Source organism: Podarcis cretensis (genome assembly GCF_951804945.1).
Source record: "Podarcis cretensis genome assembly, chromosome: 17".
In the NCBI taxonomy this organism is placed as follows: domain Eukaryota; kingdom Metazoa; phylum Chordata; class Lepidosauria; order Squamata; family Lacertidae; genus Podarcis; species Podarcis cretensis.
In genome coordinates this window covers 42,464,451-42,484,825 of record NC_137187.1, presented here as the reverse complement: position 1 = coordinate 42,484,825, position 20,375 = coordinate 42,464,451, and the positions used below count along the sequence as shown (strand labels likewise).

The 20,375-nt window shown below is 44.8% G+C and overlaps 1 protein-coding gene and 1 long non-coding RNA gene across 6 annotated transcripts in view; one reads left to right on the top strand and one right to left on the bottom strand.

Moving 5' to 3' along the window:
• Window positions 1-11,815: 11,815 nt before the first annotated feature.
• On the bottom strand, window positions 11,816-17,361 carry LOC307206039. 2 transcript variants are annotated; one of them, XR_013834224.1, is made up of 3 exons: window positions 17,234-17,361; window positions 16,933-17,033; window positions 11,816-16,811 (listed from the first exon to the last, which is right to left on the bottom strand). It is a non-coding gene; the product is annotated as an uncharacterized lncRNA (long non-coding RNA). The 2 variants fall into 2 exon arrangements; XR_013834225.1 differs by lacking the exon at window positions 17,234-17,361 and having other exon boundaries at window positions 11,816-13,201; window positions 13,347-16,811; window positions 16,933-17,225.
• Window positions 17,362-17,389: 28 nt separating this feature from the next.
• CDK16 (cyclin dependent kinase 16) overlaps window positions 17,390-20,375 on the top strand; it is a 68,509-nt gene continuing 65,523 nt past the window's right edge. For all 4 annotated transcript variants that reach the window (XM_079958745.1, XM_079958742.1, XM_079958744.1 and 1 more), the window contains exon 1: window positions 17,390-17,546. The gene's annotated coding sequence lies outside the window, so the exon portion shown is untranslated. The remainder of the gene's footprint in view (window positions 17,547-20,375) is intronic.

The following is a 20,375-nucleotide window of genomic DNA, read 5'->3' as shown; positions in this document are numbered from 1 at the left end:
CACTCTCAGCTAACAAATCAGAAACGAATTCCAAACGTTTCACCAACCAGTCCTTCAACTGCATTCGAATCATACATCTTCTTCATTTGACCTTTTTAGGCCACCCTTCACTGAAATCATTTCTGGGGCTGTACACATCTTTTAAAAACTGCAGCACCTAAGAACAATCTCTGAGTACATTATCTCACAGTCTTCACTTAATGCAACTGTTGAAGAGCAGAACCCTATTAATCCGTTACTGCTAAAGGATTCCTCAGGATTCCCATGTCACCCTGAAGACTTTATTTCTTATCGCAGCCAAAATTTAAGGGACGTTTGCTGTTAAAATGTATACCATTCAAATCCCATACATGTCTGCTCAGAAGTAAGACCCGCTGAATTCAACTGGGCATGCTCCTCTGTAAGGGGGGTTAGAATTGCAGGCACATTCCATTATCTCTTGAGGGAATGCCAACAGCATTACATCAACAACAGTCAGTTATTCCCAAATCCTTTATATCATTCCTGCTAAAATCATATAATATTATTCCAACATCCTTCTAACATTCCTTAATTTTACAATGTTTCTGTAGATAAACTTTAAATTTTTTCCAATCTTCTTCCACCGACTCTTCTCCCTAGTCTCGGATTCTGCCAGTCATTTCCGCCAGTTCCATGTAGTCCATCACCTTCATCTGCCATTCTTCCCGGGTGGGTAAATCTTGTGTCTTCCAATACTTCGCGATGAGTATTCTTGCTGCTGTTGTAGCATACATAAAGAAAGTTCTATCCTTCTTTGGCACCAATTGGCCGACCATGCCCAGGAGAAAGGCCTCTGGTTTCTTCAGAAAGGTATATTTAAATACCTTTTTCATTTCGTTATAGATCATCTCCCAGAAAGTCTTAATCCTTGGGATGTCCACCAAAGGTGAAAGAATGTACCTTCAATTTCTTTGCATTTCCAACATTTATTTTCGGGCAAATGATAAATTTTTGCAAGCTTGACTGGTGTCATGTACCACCTATAGATCATTTTCATCATGTTCTCTCTTAAGGCATTACATGCCGTAAACTTCATACCTGTGGTCCATAACTGTTCCCAGTCAGCCATCATAATATTATGTCCAACATCTTGTGCCCATTTAATCATAACCGATTTTACCGTTTCATCCTGAGTGCCCCATTTCAACAGCAAGTTATACATTCTTGACAAGTTCTTAGTTTTGGGATCTAACAGTTCTATTTCCAATTTTTATTTTTCCACCTGGAAGCCAATTTTCTTGTCCAAATTGTAAACCTCCATTATTTGGTAATAATGAAGCCAATCTCGCACTTTGTTTTTTAGTTTTTCAAAACTCTGCAGTTTTAATCTATCTCCCTCTTGTTCTAAAATTTCCCAATATTTCGGCCATTTGGCCTCCATATTGAGCTTTTTCTGAGCCTTCGCTTCCATTGGTGACAACCACCTTGGAGTTTTGTTTTCAAGCAAATCCTTATATCTTATCCAGACATTAAACAGTGCTTTCCTGACAATATGGTTTTTAAACGCTTTATGTGCTTTGACCTTGTCATACCACAAATATGCATGCCACCCAAAAACATTATTAAAACCTTCTAAGTCCAGAATGTCCGTGTTTTCAAGAAGCAGCCATTCTCTCAGCCAACAAAATGCGGCTGGAGTTATCCATTTCATCTGATGCATGAAGTGGTCTGGAAACTTTATAGGTTTTTATACAGTATGGAGAGGAAGAAAGAAGATGCCATAGTTTAAGAACCAAGGTGAATGGGTGCTGGAGCTTGTGCTTGTGCTTGGTTGCAAGCCATACTCCCTGAACTGGAGGACCCACCTCACTGATTTATTGTAGGTGATGGAATGCACTCTGCACATGACCTGGGGTACTTTTGTTCTTTTTCTAGACATACTAAGCCCTGGTAAACCCTCGCCAGACTTGATTGAGGCAGAAGAAGTGAGGGAAAGCTGTACCTGCTGGAAAGGGAGGGGGGAGTTACAAAACACTGGGAGACTATTGGGATGGTCAGTTAGAGAAAAGGGGGTGGTGTGAGTCTTGCAGCTCTTGACCTTGTGCGTATTTACGTTTGCAACTTTTGGGATTAGGAATGTGGGCAACGGCCATATTATTACAAGGGCCATCGAGTCCAACCCCCTGCCAAGCAGGAAACACCATCAGAGCACTCCTGACATATGGTTGTCAAGCCTCTGCTTAAAGACCTCCAAAGAAGGAGACTCCACCACACTCCTTGGCAGCAAATTCCACTGTCGAACAGCTCTTACTGTCAGGAAGTTCTTCCTAATGTTTAGGTGGAATCTTTTTTCTTGTAGTTTGGATCCATTGCTCCGTGTCTGGTTCTCTGGAGCAGCAGAAAACAACCTTTCTCCCTCCTCGTTGTGACATCCTTTTATATATTTGAACATGGCTATCATATCACCCCTTAACCTCCTCTTCTCCAGGCTAAACATGCCCAGCTCCCTTAGCCGTTCCTCATAAGGCATCGTTTCCAGGCCTTTGACCATTTTGGTTGCCCTCCTCTGGACACGTTCCAGTTTGTCAGTGTCCTTCTTGAACTGTGGTGCCCAGAACTGGACACAGTACTCCAGGTGAGGTCTGACCAGAGCAGAATACAGTGGCACTATTACTTCCCTTGATCTAGATGCAATACTCCTATTGATGCAGCCCACAATTGCATTGGCTTTTTTAGCTGCCACATCACACTGTTGGCTCATGTCAAGTTTGTGGTCAACCAAGACTCCTAGATCCTTTTCACATGTACTGCTCTCAAGCCAGGTGTCACCCATCTTGTATTTGTGCCTCTCATTTTTTTTGCCCAAGTGCAATACTTTACATTTCTCCCTGTTAAAATTCATCTTGTTTGTTTTGGCCTAGTTCTCTAATCTGTCAAGGTCGCTTTGAAGTGTGATCCTGTCCTCTGGGGTGTTAGCCACCCCTCCCAGTTTGGTGTCATCTGCAGATTTGATCAGGATGCCCTTGAGTCCATCATCCAAGTCGTTGATAAAGATGTTGAATAAGACCGGGCCCAAGACAGAACCCTGTGGCACCCCACTAGTCACTCTTCTCCAGCATGAAGAGGAACCATTGATGAGCACCCTTTGGGTTCGGTCAGTCAGCCAGTTACAAATCCCCTGAGTGGTAGCATAGTCAAGTCCGCATTTTACCAGCTTCTTTACAAGAATATCATGGGGCACCTTGTCTAATGCCTTGCTGAAATCAAGGTAGGCTACATCCACTGCGTTCCCTTCATTTACCAGGCTTGTAATTCTGTCAAAAAACGAGATCAGGTTAGTCTGACATGACTTATTTTTCAGAAATCCATGCTGACTATTGGTGATCACAGCATTTCTTTCTAGGTGCTCACAGACTGTTTGCTTAATGATCTGCTCCAGAATCTTCCCTGGTATTGATGTCAGACTGACTGGGCGGTAATTATTTGGGTCCTCTCTTTTCCCCTTTTTGAAAATAGGAACAACATTTGCCCTCCTCCAGTCTGCCGCGACTTCGCCTGTTCTCCAGGAATTCTCAAAGATGACTGCCAGTGGTTCTGAGATCACATCTGCCAGTTCTTTTAATACTCTTGGATGCAGTTCATCTGGCCCTGGAGACTTGAATACATCTAAACTAGCCAAGTATTCTTGTACTATCTCCTTAGTTATTCTGGGCTGTGTTTCCTCTGCTGAATCATTTGTTTCAAATTCTTCAGGTCGGGCATTGTTTTCTTTATCAGAGAAGACTGAGGCAAAGAAGGAATTGAGGAGTTCAGCCCTTTCTGTGTCCCCTGTTTGCATTTCACCATCTTCTCCTCTGAGTGACCCCACGGTTTCTTTGTTCTTCCTTTTGCTACGAACATACCCATAAAAGCCTTTTTTGTTGCTTTTAACCTCTCTAGCAAGCCTGAGTTCATTCTGTGCTTTAGCTTTTCTGACTTTGTGTCTACACGTGCTGGCTATTTGTTTGAATTCCTCTTTGGTGGTTTCCCCCCTTTTCCATTTTTTGTACACATCCTTTTTTAATCTTAACTCAGTTAAAAGTTCTTTAGATAGCCACCCTGGCTTCTTTAGGCACCTTCCATGTTTCCGTCTCATTGGTATTGCCTGAAGTTGTGCTTTTACTATCTCCCTCTTAACAAACTCCCAGCCATCATGAACTCCCTTTCCTTTTAGTATTACTGTCCATGGGATCTCACCCAGCACTTCCCTAAGTTTTATGAAGTCGGCTTTCTTAAAGTCAAGAAATTGAGTCCTAGTATGCTTGGCTGCTCCTTTCCGCTGTATAGTAAACTTCAGAAGAGCATGATCACTCGCGCCTAATGATCCTTCCACTTCTACCCCACTAACCAGGTCATCAACATTGGTTAGGACCAGATCTAAAATGGCTGTTCCTCTTGTTGCTTCTCCCACTTTCTGGACAATGAAGTTGTCTGCAAGGCCAGTGAGGAATCTGTTTGACCTTATGCTCTTGGCTGAGTTTGACATCCAGCAAATATCCGGGTAATTGAAGTCCCCCATTACTACTATCTCCCTTCCTTTTGCACGCTTGGCCATCTGTTCCAGGAAGGCATCATCTATGTCCTCCGTTTGGCTTGGGGATCTATAGTAAACTCCCACAATGAGGTCCCTGTTATTCTTCTCTCCCTTAATTTTGACCCAAATGCTCTCACTTTGGCTTTGAGGTTCTAAATCTTGGATCTCTTCACAGGTATACACATCCCTGACATATAACGCCACTCCTCCTCCTTTCTTGTCTGGTCTGTTTCTCTGAAATAGATTGTATCCCTCCATTATTACATTCCAGTCATGGGACTTATCCCACCAGGTTTCAGTGATGCCTATTATGTCATATTTAGTTTGCTGTACCAAGAGCTCAAGTTCATCTTGTTTATTACCCATGCTTTGCGCATTAGTGTACAGACATTGAAGTCCATTAATCATTCCCCCGTGTCTCTTATTTAAGGATTTTTTCCTCCCACCACTAGGTCTGTGTGCTCTTTGCTCCATTTGGTCTATGACATTTGGATGATCATCTTCATCAATTGATAGACTCCTACCTTCAGGAGCACTGTCTCCCTCCCCCACATTAGTCAGTTTAAAGCCCTCCTGATGAGGTTTCTGAGATATTTGGCAAAAACATTCCTCCCAACCGTTGTGAGGTGTAGCCCATCGCTTGCCAGAAGTCCATCTTCAAGAAACTGCAGTCTGTGATCTAAGAATCCAAACCGTTCCTGTTTACACCATTTGCGAAGCCAGCTGTTCACTTCCACTATTTTTCCCTCTCTCCCTGGGCCACGTCGTTCAACTGGGAGGACAGATGAGATGACAATTTGTGCATTTAATTGCTTCAATTTCCTGCCCAGAGCCTCATAGTCTCTTTTGATCTTCTGGAGGCTATTGCTTGCAGTGTCATTGGTTCCCACATGAACCAAGAGGAAGGGGTATTTGTCAGTGGGTTTTATGCTTCCTTGCAGTCGTTCAGTTACATCTTGGATCTTAGCCCCGGGCAGACAGCACACTTCCCGAGACATCTTGTCAGGCCCACAGATCACTGCAATTGCTGCAGGTAAAGCTGCCTGCAACCTTTGGCAAGATGGCAAACATTGCGCAGGAACCGCAGGCGACTGCAGCTGTTCCCTCACTCTCCATCTTGAGAACGTATCGTTGGGGCTGGCTACAGCGGTCCTCCATCATAAGAAGCGTGCAGACAGGACAAATAACTCCCCCCAAAAAAACCCTAGGTCTCCCCCAACAAACGTTTGAGACTAGCTCCCCTAATCACCTGCCTCAACAGAAACCCTGCCCCCTCTGACCTTTGCACAGGGAGAGCAGCTAATCAGCCAGAAGAAACACACACACCAGAAAACCCTTTTTGCTCCTTCTTCAGCTGCTGCCCTGCCATTGCCAGAAGGAAGGATAATTTCTAGTGCTTGGAGGTGGGGGTCTGCTCAAACCCACACTGAAGGTCTGTTGTGATTTGCTCAGGGCCAGTCAAGTCTGCAAAAGTCTCTTCCTGTTACCTGCCTTCTTAAGACTGAAAATACACAGCAGCCAAGGGCTTTAGCTCAGAAACATTTTTTGTGCACGCTTATATGCCGTTTGTAGACACTGATTTGTCCCAGTGAAGGTATCATTGTACTGACCTTGTGGGTTACATTTGGGAGTTACAGGACTCACAGTATAGCCACCTCATAACTTGCTGAAGATGTTCAGTCATTACTTCTGAGAAAGAGCGGGAGGGACTGAATGCTGCCTCCACCCAGACTATTTGGTTCAAGAGGCTGACTTTATTTTCCTGCCTCCTGGTGGCTGATTGAGGCTCTACTCACAGCTGCCTTTGGAGAGAGAGAGGTCCGTGTGCCAACAAAGACAGGAAGAAATTCACTGGTGACTACCACAAGTTGTGATCAAAGGCTTGGATGGCATGTTGGCCTTGTTGTTTTCACCTCCTGTTAAATATTCTGTGGGCTAAATAAGTCAAAGCCAGCCAAGCTGGGCAGGAAGCACACAGCTGAAGCATTCTGCCAGCAGTTAATTGGGGTTAAAAAACTAGCTTTTGCTACACATTCAAAGGGACAAAAGGCAAAGGAAGCATTTCTGCTGCACCATTCAGACCACTGTCTTCACAGCATCTTTATGTTGAGATGCAGATAACACTGGGTGTCTGTGGAGTCACCGCAGTGCTCATGGCATGTTGGGTTAGGCTTCTCATTTAGAGATCAACCACTAAGTCCAGCTTGCAAAATGAGACCAATCTTCAGCCTACTTTCTATTTCAGAGGTTGCCAACTAACCAAGAAAAACATTTTTCTTGCTCCTGTGCTAAAGGCAGCTTGGGCTACAGAAAATGGCAGAATTCATGGCACTTTCCATGCATGCAGATAAACATGGTCACTTGCTAATGTCTGTGGGTCAAACTTGACACAGGAGCAGTGTCAAATAAAGATGTGGCAACCCTGCTATCTCTGTTTGCATGTTTTCTAACTATATTTTTTCCTGCCTCATGTCAGCAAATGCCTGTCTCAAGGGCAAGGGAAGAGTGCACCTTCACAGGTGTAGTCAAACCACTGAAGGGTTACTGCTGTGACTGTAGAAACAGTTTAAGGGAAACGACTGTCTTGAGGCAAGGCGCAACCCCATTAACGGTCCTCATTACCCCCCCATTTGGAAGCATTAGTACAGGTGGATATGGAGAGCCATGGTGCCAAGGCTGCAATCTTTGTACACACTTGCTTACTTCTTATTGTATTTGCTGGTCACTTTTCTCACAGACGAACCAAAAAGTGACAAACCAGCTAAGAACATTCATCCAATAAAAATCTAAAAACATAGCAGAACAGATAAAAGACATGAGGACTTACTGATCCCACAGAAAGAGGCCTCAATGCTACCCTTCAAATTAAAGTATAAACTGGGTAAAGATACAAGTCTTTGCCTAGTGCCTAAAAACAGGTAAAGGCTTGCCTCCCTCCCTGGGAAAGCATTCCACAAGTGGGGAGCCACCACTCAAAAGGCCAGATCTTGGGAGTATAGACGCCTAGGTTTGGATTGCAAGAGGTCTATGTTTGCTTGGGAGCATCCCATTTAATGGGACTTATTTTTGAGTAAACTCAAACTTCATGTTTCTGCTCTACTGTTGCCAGCTTTTATTATTTTTAATGTCCTTTGCCTTTAACAACAACTAGCAACAAATGTTAGCAGGTGTAATCTAAGGCTTATCTCCATACTATGAAAAGCACCACCTGTGGATGTCTACACCACATGCTGCTGTTAAAGACACAAGCCAGTTATTTTTCTGGTGAGTTGGCAACTCCACTTTGCTCCCATAGGTCTGTGAGCCACTCCTTGCCCGCCCCTGACAGCACACACCTCTCCTCCCAGGTCCAGGGAAGCTGGCGGTTTCTTTGTGCACAAGGTTCATTCCAGCTCTAATGCTTGTTTGGCTGTGTGCAGAACCCGAACAAGACCACACTTGAATTAAACTAACAAAATCTGACAAGGCAATGTCTGGCCTGACAGCAGGAGAGGAAGACACTTTCCTGTGCTTCAGGCAGGAAATCCACCAAGAGAGTCAGATGGATGTTTAGTTGGAATGAAGAGGGGAGGCTGCATGTGCATGCAAGGTCTTTTTCCTCTTAACAGTCTTTCTAGCCAGGAACAGTCTGGTGTGGGAGTATAGACTGAGATGGGATTTACAGCCTTTTTGGCTTCAGAAATCAGCAAGTAAGATAGAAGTGCTTAAGTAACCTGTAGGAGGTGGTGTCTAAGAACACTGAGATGCATAATCCTCCAATTCATCTGCCCAGCTGCCTGTCCTCCTTCACCTGCTTAACCATCTCAGGAAACTCAGGTAAATGGCCATCAAGGGCTTCTTCTGTTTTGTTCTGCATGGCCAACACTCCCCCAAATCTCTGCTTCACAGACTTCAGGATATTCATGCTGGGTGACCTTGGGCCAGTCGCACTTCTCTGAAGTCTCTCAGCCCCACTCACCTCACAGAGTGTTTGCTGTGGGGGAGGAAGGGAAAGGAGAATGTTAGCCGCTTTGAGACTCCTTAAAGGGAGTGAAAGGCGGGATATCAAATCCAAACTCTTCTTCTTCTTCTCTTTTCTTTAAAATGTGCCATGCATTCAATTTGCTGGAGATAAAACACACAACAAACCTCATCTGAGCACCTAACTACAGATGTGTGTAAGAGAGTCCTAAAGCCATTTTTTTTTTGAAAGAGAAGCTCCTCTGGAGAGGGACATTTAGACTAGATGGTTTGCAAGGGGGAGGGAATACTTAGCCATTTATTTACCTTTCCCAGCAGACTTCTAAGCACAGTGGAAACATATAACTGGAATCCTGTGAAGAGGGAGATTTTGCAGTACAGACAGGGCAACATCCTCTCCCCCCCCTTCTTGTGAAGCAGTTTGCATTTTTGGGAGGGTATCAAAATACTTTTACATGCATTTGGATGTAGCATGTAATTAGGCTCTGGGACTCACCACAGGAAGTTCAGTACATGTTGGACCAAGACTCCTCAAATAATTTAAGGCAATTATATTAATAAATCTTGAGTGGCAGTCATTGTACAAGAACTAGAGACTTGCCTTCTTTTCTTTTTTAATGAAGCATGGAGTCCAAGTGGGAGGCAACAATTGCAAGGGGGGAAAACACTTTTAGAATTAACCAGGAAGTCCCCTCTACAAAAATGGATGCATGTGTTTCTTTAGATTTTTCTCTATAGCACAGAAGACTGTCATAAACATCAATTATATTTGTGACCTCAGTCATTGGTTAAAACACTAAAAGGCAGTAGTGGGATCCTTTTTCACAAAGCCATTGGTTGGAATGGCACCTGCATATTTCCCTGTGTATCTCTTGTTCTGCAAGAGACTTTTGCTTGCTTACTTTTTTTTTTAAAAAGGAAGCAGTGGGGGGGGGGACCCTGAAGCTGGGGGCCCTTGCTTCAAGATCAATACAGCAGATTCACTTACACCTCCTCCTGGGGAGGGTCTGAGTGGTGCACACATTTTTGTTGTGTGTGTGTGTGCTGCTAGACTGTCTCCACTTTGGTTGCATGGGAAAGGGGCATATGGTGGGTGCTGAAATTGCCTCTGCTGCCCAACTCTTAAGGGTGCAGCAGTCCTGTCCTTTCTCTTCCATTCTTCTCTTCCCCCTAAACCCTAGAAATTAATAAATAGTAGAATTTTGATTATCTGAAGGATTGAAGGGAAGATTGGAGACCAATGGAAAAGTGCTGGCAAAGCTTACTTTCCAAGTCAGGGTCTCACCCAGGATAGATGCATTAACATGACAAAAGCTGTTGATGGCCCATCTGAGAGGAATCTTGGGCCTGGGCAAACTGAGGTTGCCATGGGATTGGTGTGTGTGTTTGAGGTGACACACAAAGAGAGTCTTTTGAGCAAGGTGTGCTGGGAAGAAGGGAGAGGTCAGAGACTGAGATCCATCTTGGGCAGGCTGGCTGAAGGCAGGCTGGGAGAGTTGCCTTGGACTCCAGAGCTGCACTGCTGTGGGGGACAAGCACCTCTCGAAATGACCAAGCTGTAAGATCTGGACTCTCTATAGGCAGACTGAATGTGTAAAGAGGTGAATAAACCATAGTTCTTAAAGCTACAACAGTCTCCAATGTGTCTCAATTCCCCAAAGGATCACAGACCCTGGGTGAGCACCTGGAACGCCCTGGAATCTTGCTACCAAGCGGCAGAGAGAATGGGTGGCACCCAACTTTTGTAACATTATTGTTTTTACCTAGTCACCTTAGTGGTATGGAGAACTAGAGATCATGCAGGTGTGCTGGCTCAGACACCCTCAGAAGGCATAAATTCATAAACTTGTGGTGCCTGCCATATATTGTTGAACTCCAACTCCAGCCAGCCCAGCCAACCATCAGGGACAATGGGAGTTGTGGTCCAGCAACATCTGAAGGCCATCACATTGGCTACCTTGCTTTAGGGCTTTATAATTCCAAACCATCAACTTTAATTATTCCTGGAAGGCAACAGAAGATGGGCTGTCTCACTCTATTGAATCATTGCTAGTGACGGCCACACAAAGACTGTGTTGCAGTAGTTTAGCCAAAAGGTTACAAAAGCATGAATGGCATGAAGAGGGACTGAATTAAACAAACAAACAGGTTAAAATAATTATAACAGGTACAATGAAGCTCAGTGGCCCGCATTCCAGCCACCATCATATTTTTGGACCTTATTGCAGGAACTCCTGAAGGCTGTGAGCCAGACTGACCAAGGGAAGTCGTCTATGCTGGGTAATGTCCACAGAATGTAAGATGGCAGGATCCCAAAGGATGTGCTTTTTGGGGCGTTAGCTTCAGGCACCAGGCCTACTGGCAGACCAACTCTGTGTTATAAAGATGTCTGCAAATGTGACACAAAGGCTGGCAACATTAATCCGGCCATATGGGAATTCCTTGCAGATGACCACAGTGTCTGGAAACAGTCAGGTTGTGCATCCACAGCAGTGACCAGAGGAAAAATGACCACTGGGAGTGAGAGCTGAGAGATGAAATGCCATGGTGCATCTGTAACAGCGATACCAGGCAGCTTCATCTGCCCCAGCTGCAACAAAACATGTCGCTCCCGTATCGGTCTCTGCAGTCACAGCAGGTGCTGTAACTATCCAATAGTTTGAATTTATCCCTGATGACACACTCTTCTATTGTCTCTCTAGACAGACAAATGCCAACAACATGGTCAACAGAGTACTTACCTGTTATCAGTGTGTTACCAATGCTTCCTGTGGCCATTTTGGGGTTTGTTTAATTCTGTTATTATGGTACTTACAACCTATTTATATATGATGCAAGTGCCATATGTACATATGTACAGTGGTACCTCAGGTTAAGTACTTAATTCGTTCCAGAGGTCTGTTCTTAACCTGGAAGTGTTCTTAACCTGAAGCACCACTTTAGCTAATGGGGCCTCCTGCTGCTGCGCTTCCAGAGCACAATTTCTGTTCTTATCCTGAAGCAAAGTTCTTAACCCAAGGTACTATTTCTGGGTTAGCAGAGTCTGTAACCTGAAGCGTATGTAACCTGAAGCGTATGTAACCCGAGGTACCACTGTATATGGGTGTGAGTGTGTTTTAAATACGTTGAAAGTCATCTGGAGACCTTTGGGTAACAAAGGATTAAGAATAATAGTACCTTCTACTCTTCTGGCTTGCCCCATTCTTTAGTAAGTGGCCCTTTTACATAAGCATGACCCCAGCCTGACTCTGATACAGAAAGAGATGGAGAAAAGCAGAGATGTTTGTTTGTATAAAAGTATTTAATTAAACCTACATTATTATTTATCACATTCAGATAGAAGTTCATGGTCAGCCTGGCTCCCTTGCCCCTAAACCTCACCCCCACCCATAGCATGCGCAAAGACTTGAGACTGTTGGAACAGGGAACTTATTTACTAGTTTTGGCTTATAAATCGCCACTCACCTACGACCTGTGGCAAGTAAGAACTGGCAACCTTGCAGGGATGTACAGTATTGAGTTGCTCAGAACTCAATACTGCATGAATGGAGACTGCCCTCCCCGGGACTCTGATGTCATTCAGATAACATCAAGCTAATGGTTTCCTTTGAAATATGTAATCTGGTATAATTTCTTCAGTGCAGTCTATAGAAAATAACAGGACCATTTAAATTTGGTTTGTGACGTGTAACTGAGTGTTTGCCTTGATTAATTTTTTCTTGGGTGAAGTCTAGAGTGATTTTGGGTGACTCATTGCATGCGTGGCTTTGCAAGAGCCTTTGCCCCTTGATACAATTGCTGTGTAGTTTGAGGCTGGATGGCTGGATGAAATACAGTCCCAGGGCCTGTCAGAATCTAATACTAAGCCATTTCCCTTGTGTTTGGCTATAAAAAGCGAGAGAAAGAGAGAGATTATTCACTATGCCCTCTGGCCTGACCTCCAAAGTGAGAACCCACAGGACTTTATGAACGTGTGTGTTAGTCACAGAGCGGACTCATGATGCCACCAGAAGCCTTTTTATAATTCACTATCACTGAACTATTTACAGCTTACAATCTTGGCAGAGGATTCGTAACAGCAAGCTTGCTACTAGGAAGTAAAAAGCCCCACATCAAATATAAAACAAAATACTTTCTCCATCTGTTCCCTGTTCACCTCTCATTTAATTTGCTTGTTGTTGACTGTGCAGAGATCCTGAGTGTATAAGGACAATTTCACAAGTGCTTACTGAGAAGGCAGACATATTTTGACAGGTCAAAATAAGAACATCCCCATTCAGCTTATGGGTTAAAATTCTAAAGGTTTCATTCCCTAGCAGAAAAATAAAGAACAGTAAGGATTCTGCTATTTATTTATTTATTTATTTATTTATTTATTTATGTACTGTATTTAAAACATTTATACCCCACCTTTCCTCAATGAGCCCATGGCAGCTAACAAGGTACATTGAAATAATAAGCACAATTTAAAAAAAAAATTCCAACAATAAATACAATAGTTGGCCACAGTAGATACCTAAATATCCAAGTTCAGCAAAATCCCCATGCTACAAATCTGCATTTGCAAGGGGAGTGTTATTCCCACCCAATACTGGTTGAACCTCTGTTCCAAGGTTAGCTCTACTAACATTTGTCTTGTCTGAATTAATATTCAGTTTGTTTACCCGCATCCAGTCCATTACTGTCTTCAGGACTTCTATAGCCTCACTGCAATGAGATGGAAAAGAGAAAAGTGGGTATAATTCAATATCTCTAATAAATTGTGACTATAAGTTATTTGCTGACATACTGGCAGAAAGACTCAAACATATATTGAAAGATATAATTCATCAAAATCAGGCCAGCTACTTACCAGGAAAACAAATACAGAATAACATCAGGAACATTATTAACATATTAGAATATCTTGAATTTAGAATTGTTAAATAGCGGCTCTGATGTTCGTGGACGCAGAAAAAGCTTTTGATAATGCATCCTGGTATTTCCTAAAGAAACAGATTAATTTAATGGGTATGGGAGAAAAATTTGAAAAATGTATTGAAGCAATATATCATAAACAAAGGGCTAGACTAAATATAAATGGTATGATCTCAGGAAATATTGAAATTTCAAAAGGAACAAGATAGGGATGCCCTCTGTCCCCATTATTTTTTTTTTTGGCATTGGAAATTTTAATGATTAAGATCAGAAAAGAGGAAATAATAAAAGGGATTGTAGTGGGGGGAATTATAAAGTAAGAGCTTTTGCAGTTCATGTCTCCGCTCCTCCACCTGCAGCTGCTGGGTGACCTTGGGCCAGTCACACTTCTCTGAAGTCTCTCAGCCCCACTCACCTCACAGAGTGTTTGCTGTGGGGGAGGAAGGGAAAGGAGAATGTCAGCCGCTTTGAGACTCCTTCGGGTAGTGATAAAGCGGGATATGAAATCCAAACTTTCCTTCTTCTTCTTGCAGGTGATTTACTAATAACAACAGAAAACCCTAAGGATTGTATCCCAAAAGCAATAGAATCTATTAACGAATTTGGACAATTAGCTGGCTTTAAAATCAATTATAAGGAAATAAACTTGTTAGTCAAGAACATGGGAATAGATGAACAAAAAGAATTACAGGAAACTACAGGATTGGAAATAAAGAAAAAAGTGAAATACCTAGGCATCTGATTAACATCAAAACGCATTAATCTGTTTCAGGATAATTATGTCAAAATGTGGAATGACGTGAAAAGAAATTTAGAAATCTGGAGCAAGCTTCATCTCTCCTTCTGGGGCAAAATATTGGTAGTAAAAATGAACATCCTACCTAGAATGATTTTTCTATTCCAAATGATACCTATTCTGGGAGGTATGGATTGTTTTAAAAATTGGAGGAAAGACATAGCAAAATTCATATGGAAAGGGAAAAAGCCCAGAATAAAGCATAAAATTATTATAGGCAGAAATGAAGGGGGGGGCTTGGCTTTGCCTGATTTGGAGTTGTATCATGCAGCGGCAGCTCTAACTTGGATCAGAGAATGGATGATCTTAAAAGATAAAGATCTGTTGGATCTAGAAGGTGTAGGTATGTGTTTTGGTTGCCATGCCTATCTGGTATATAATGAGGTAAAGGTGCACAGGGGATTCTTAGACCATATATTTCCAAAATCATTGTACAAAATATGGCTTAAATATAGACTTGTTAGAACCAAAAACTCCCTGGTGGACCTCACTGGTAGAAGCCATGACTGTGAAGAAAAAAGAAAAATGTTTGGGCAACATACAAAAGAGGAAGATGATAAATTAAAATTGAAAAAAATTGAAGACATCTGAATGCACTTAAATGATTGGCTCCAATATTTTCAAATTACTGAACGATTGGGTAAGGATAGACAAAAAGGATTCTCCAAAGAAATATCAAAATTGGAAAAGAAGTTAATACTAGCAAAAAGAAAAATTATATCCAGCATGTACGACCTCCTTCTTGATTGGGAAGCAAAAGAACCTGTGCATGTGGGTGCCTGGAGAGATAAACTGCATTTAAGATATCCTCTCCTACCTATTAAGACCCATCCCACAGCATTGCCTCTTTTCAGCAGGGTGGCACTCCCTTGGAAGGAGCAGGTCTGCAGCTTCTGGGTACTCCCAAATACATTTCTGTCACTAGATGCCTAAGTGTCCTCTGTGGCAGAGTCTGTCAGGTTCACCTGCTACAGCTGTTCCTGGACAGGAATATAGTCCATGCACTGAGACTGGATTACTGCAATGCACTCTCCTTGAACCTAGTCTAGAAGCTCTAGTTGACGCAGAATGTGGTGGCTAGACTGCTGATGGGAGCACATAGCTAAACTGTTGCTAAAACATCTGCACTGGCTGTCTATCGCCTATACAGCCAGCTGCAAAGACCTTGTTCTTAATTTACAAAGCCCTTCGGGACCACCTGAACCCTTATGTCCCAGCTCAATCCCTGAGATCATCTTCAGAAAAGTTATTGGTCTTCCCCCAAGTTGGCGACAAGAAACTGAGCCTTAGTGCCCTCATCCCAGTCCTGTGGGAACGCCCATCGCTCGGCCAGCAGAGATTGGGCAGGTGCCTCCTGTATATACCTGTGAATGTCTGCTGAAAACCTGTCTGTGCCACCAAGCTTATGCAAGCAGTTCAAAAATCATCTTTCTGTAATAACTGATGTTCTCTGATTTTAAAGTTTAGTGTAGTGTTTTAGTACATATTGATATTGTTCTAAAGCATTATGATTTTTAATATGGTGGTATATAAATATTTTTAAATAAATAAGTAAAAGCCATCATTTGCCTCTTGCCTTTTAAAGGGTCCCCTTTGGGCAGAACACTTCCAAGTGACCAGGATATTATCCTCATTTGCTTGCGTCCTATTGTTCTTTAGTCTGCTTTTGTGTTGCTTTCCTTTTTTTAAAAAAATCACATCGTTTTGTTTGCATTTCTCCCTTCTCTTGTCAGATCCTGCTCTAGCTTTTTCTTTTTTATATAGGAAAAGTAGCATTTCTCTCTAAAAGCTATTATAAACCGTATCACCTCCAAAACGTGGATGAAAAACATCTCAGACTTTCATGTTGTAAAATTCTAATTCGATAAAACAAAAGCAAAGCCCACCGCCACTTGGCTCCAGCTTGGAGCTGGAATAAGAAATAGCGGGCAAGGACAAGTTTACCTGAGCCAGGTATCATCACCAGGTATCACTATCAGGTACCTATTGCTAAAGAGGCCAAGGCCACAGTCTGAGGCTCCCCCTATTTTGAGAGGTAGTAGTAGCCAACGGCCCGAGGACTGTGAAAGCGATACCATTGTCAACCAAAAGAGAGGGGGGTAATATCTTAGAGCGTCTCGTTCTCCCTCCCCCCCCCGTTCACTGACAAGATTTTAGGGAGGATTTGGTATTTAAACATGATTTGTGCGCGATATAAATGATTTGTTCGCGGAGTCCTTTTTCCAACAATCTCCCCAGCACGTGCTCTGCGGTTCGTGCCCAACGGCTCGTGGCTTGAAGGCAGAGCAAACCATTTGAATCGCTGGAGGGGGGGGGCAGAAATGAAGGCTTTCTTCTCGCCCGCCATCGAAATCAAGCGGGCTTTTATTTGCTTTAACTGGATTTATTGTATCCCAAACACTCTTAGTGCTGCTACTAAAATGGTACCGGCCCACCATTCTGCAGTGCTAAAGCGGCTTGGACGAGCTTATTATTTAGGGAAGGAGGAGTGAGCCGAGATTCAGCTGGATCAGCTGCGGGCCCAGAAAAGCCACAGTCTCATATCCAAGGACTCCAGAGAGGCGCGTTGACGGGGATTTTCTTTCTCCGTTGACTAACAGGCTGCTGGAAAGAGATAAACCAAATCGCTGATCTATCCGTCTCCCCCTTCGAAAAGGAAAAATAATATCGCCTCGTCAGGGGCGGGGGGGGGAGCAGCTGAGCGAAAAGGCGGCGCGGACTGTACCTTTGCAAGCGGCGAGGCGCCTGGAATACTACCACTTTAAATTCGGCCCTGAGCGCCTCTTCAAGTCTGAAGAGATTCCAGTTAACTCCAGCCTCGGGTGCCTAGGAATAATCAGACCTCGGTGAAATGTGGGGGAGACAGAGCGAGTTCTTGTCGGGGGAGAGTTCCCCCCTCACACATGTCAGAAATGGTCAGGCTGGGATTCTACCACATCAAATACAGAGGGGGGACGCTCTTAACGGCTCTCTCCCAGACGAATAAATCTCCGTTTTCCCGGGGACGGGTGTATTCTTTCTCCCACCTTCTTTGGTCGTGAATTATGGGGAGGCGCTGGCGAGGACGCAGCTGCTCGCCGCCTTCGGCCGGGAAATGGTACGCCCCGAGGGGCGGCGCGAGCGAAGCCCTGCCCGGGGTTGGCGCGGGCCAGTCGCAGGGCGGGAGGCGGCCGGGCCGGGGGTGGTTCTGCGCAGCTGGGAGGGCGGAGCCGCGCGATCCCGGGCTCGGGGCGGGGGGCGGCCATGGGCGGCTGAGGGGTGCCCAGTCCAGAAGCGGCCCGGGCCGGCGGCCATGGCCGAGGACTACTGGGACTCGCCGCCGCAGTAGCCGCCGCCAAGGTAAGAAACGCGGGTCGGTCGGTCGGTCGGGGGGGGGGCACCAGCGTGACCTTTGACCCCTTGTTAGGAATCTGTCTCCCTTGTTAGGAATCTGTCTGCCTTGGGATAGGAGCGCTCGCTTTCAAGCCATTCGGCCCTTTCTGCTCTCACCTCTCGTGTAATTTTCCTCTGGCATTAGTTCCGCCCCGCACCCCCAATAGATCTGTTCGGCTTCTTTAATCCCTGATGCCGATCTCTGCCATCAGACTGAAGGAGGCTTCACATCGATCTCCTTGAATTCTCTCCTTACACCCCCCAGCGAGTACTGCGCCCAGTAGGGTTGGAGCAGATCCTTTCCCCGTCGGACTTCAGGGAGATGCATGAATTAGGGGCGCCTTCTTAATCTTCCCCCAGAGATCCATACTCTTCAGCTGGGAGGTTCGCCCCTTCTGCCACTGGGCTAAACTCCTTGCTGCTTAAATCAGGGGGGGGAGGTGGATTGTTCTGAAGTTCTGAGCATCTGCACCTTCCTTCCCCGTTGGTGTTGCAGTCTTTTCCTCTACTGAGTCCTACCACTCCCCCTTGACTGCCGTGCCCTGGAGCTCCCCCCCCCCCCGGTCTGCTCTTCCTTCTGGCCCAAGGCTTTTGCCTGGCTCTGACCTCGCAAGGACCTTTGGGGGCACTCTGAGGAGGCGCTTCTCGTTTGCCTCATGGCTCATGATTGAGGGACAAGTGGTTTCTTTCTGTTTGGACTTGCTGGGTGATCTTTGCTTTCACGTTGACTCTTGTCACTAGATTCCCTTGGCTTGCAATTGCTTCCCTCACTCTGACTGTGGACCTGGAAATGTAAGGAGGCGTATCTCTTGTAGGATTTGTTGCTTCTCTGCTACTTGGCTTGAACCATTTCTTTGTGCAAGTGACCAAGTTTTCCTCTTCTCCTTCCCACACCCCCTCACGTCCAAATTGGAGTGCAGGTGGTGTTCCCCTCCTGGCCTTTAAGAGGTGGATGGGGGATGCTCCCGGATTCAGCATGTTCTCGGGGCACCACGGCTAGGAAATGGGGTGCGGAAGAGAGACTGCAGGAGGAGAAACCACAGGGAGTCTCCGTAGGGGATTCTTAGCTCTCTGTTCAGGAATTCCAGCTGCTCCTGGAGGGAGGAAGTTCCGACCTCTTCGTGAGCCTGATGATGTCATGGGGGGCGCTTCCATCTCCTCCCCACTTCACGCTATGCTGCGTCTGTGTGCGACTAATGATGCACTGGTAGGCAAATGGTCCTGTGATGATGCTGTGAGGTTGGCAGGGATCAGGCTTATCTGGGAAGGGATTGGCTTTTGGGGCAGCTGCTGGCAGTATTAGCCCTGGAGATGTTTGGTGCAGAGGCCCCTGGGAGGGGGGCTGGTTTTCTCGTCCCCCCCCCCTTTCCGTTTGCCTCCATGCTTGTAACCAGGAGTTCCCCAGAAGGCTGCCATTCCCTTCCTGACCCTCTGCTGTGCTCGGCTGGAGCTGACAGCTTAGCAGCTACTGTGCTTGGTGGCTTGTCCGGATTTGCTTGCCAACCTTTTGCCTGCTCTCTTGTGAGGAAGGTGTGTGTCAGGCATACTTATTGGGAACACCCACCTTCCCCCAAACACATGGGTGCTTGCATCCATGCTAAGGTGCTCCTTTCTGCTGCTCCTTTTTTATTTCCCTGCCAACTTGGGCCTGGTGACCAGCTTTTGGCACTCAGTGGAGTTGGCACCGGTGCCAGGTCTCGCGCAGGGTTCTGCAGTGAGAGCTGCAATGACAACATCTTAGCTGCTGAGCTGGTTTGAGAAGGAAGAAAAGCAGAGTGGCTGCAACTGGTGAAAGGATGCTTATTTTTCTCCCTCCCTCTGAGTTTTTACATTTTTTGGATGTCTTCTTAGATCCTAACCCACTGGAAAAAAGATTCTCCATTCTTTAGATGGCTCTTATCTGGTCTTTCAGGTATAGTTGCTGTTTAGCTTGGTTTGCCTCACTGCTGAACCCACTGAAAATAGAATCAGAATGGGTCTAAAAAGCCATTTAGTCCCTCTCCTTGTCCCCAGTCAGGAGAAACCTACTTCCAACCCCAATTGAACCCATACAAGCCAGATCACAATACAGCACAGGCAGAGATCAGGTGAAGTGCCCAAAATGTGCCCCCAAAAGCAGAGAGGCAAGGCAACTTGTATATTTCAGAGGAAGAGACAAACAAGAAAGCCACAGAGAAAAGAAATTGTTACTTCTGTAGCTCTGTACATCAGAGTATTTTATTATTCTCTTCTGATTTGTTCATAAGATGAGTCTTCTCCAATGTGAATATTTGTTGCCCTCCAGATATTTTGGATTTCAACTCCCATCTGCCTTTGCCAGCAAGGACAATGGTCTGGGCTCTGCTGAATGCAAGGCAACTTGGTGAACTTCACAGCTGAGTGTGGGTTTTGTCCTGGCTCTTGCATTCCCATATCCAATATTTAATATCCTGGCTCATCATGTTATGCTATTTCTATAGCTCTAAAATTATTATTATTATTAGAATTATATACTGCCCTACACCCGGGGGGTCTCAGTGTGTGATGATGTTTCTCATTCACCTCTGCAGTGATCTTTTGAGAATTTCCCCACTGTGTGGATGATGAATAAATAAGTTTCTTTCCCAAGGCTACCTAGTGAGTGGATTTTGAACTTTTAAACTTGTATTGCCTATCAGATTGTACTCTGTGTTAACAAACCTGGAGTAATCTTTCCAACCCCTGGCCTGGTAGCACGCCCTCAGTTGCTAACCTAGATTAGAACCCCTGCCGTTCATAAGAATTAGAACCCCCTTGCTATTCTTTAACTGCATTGTG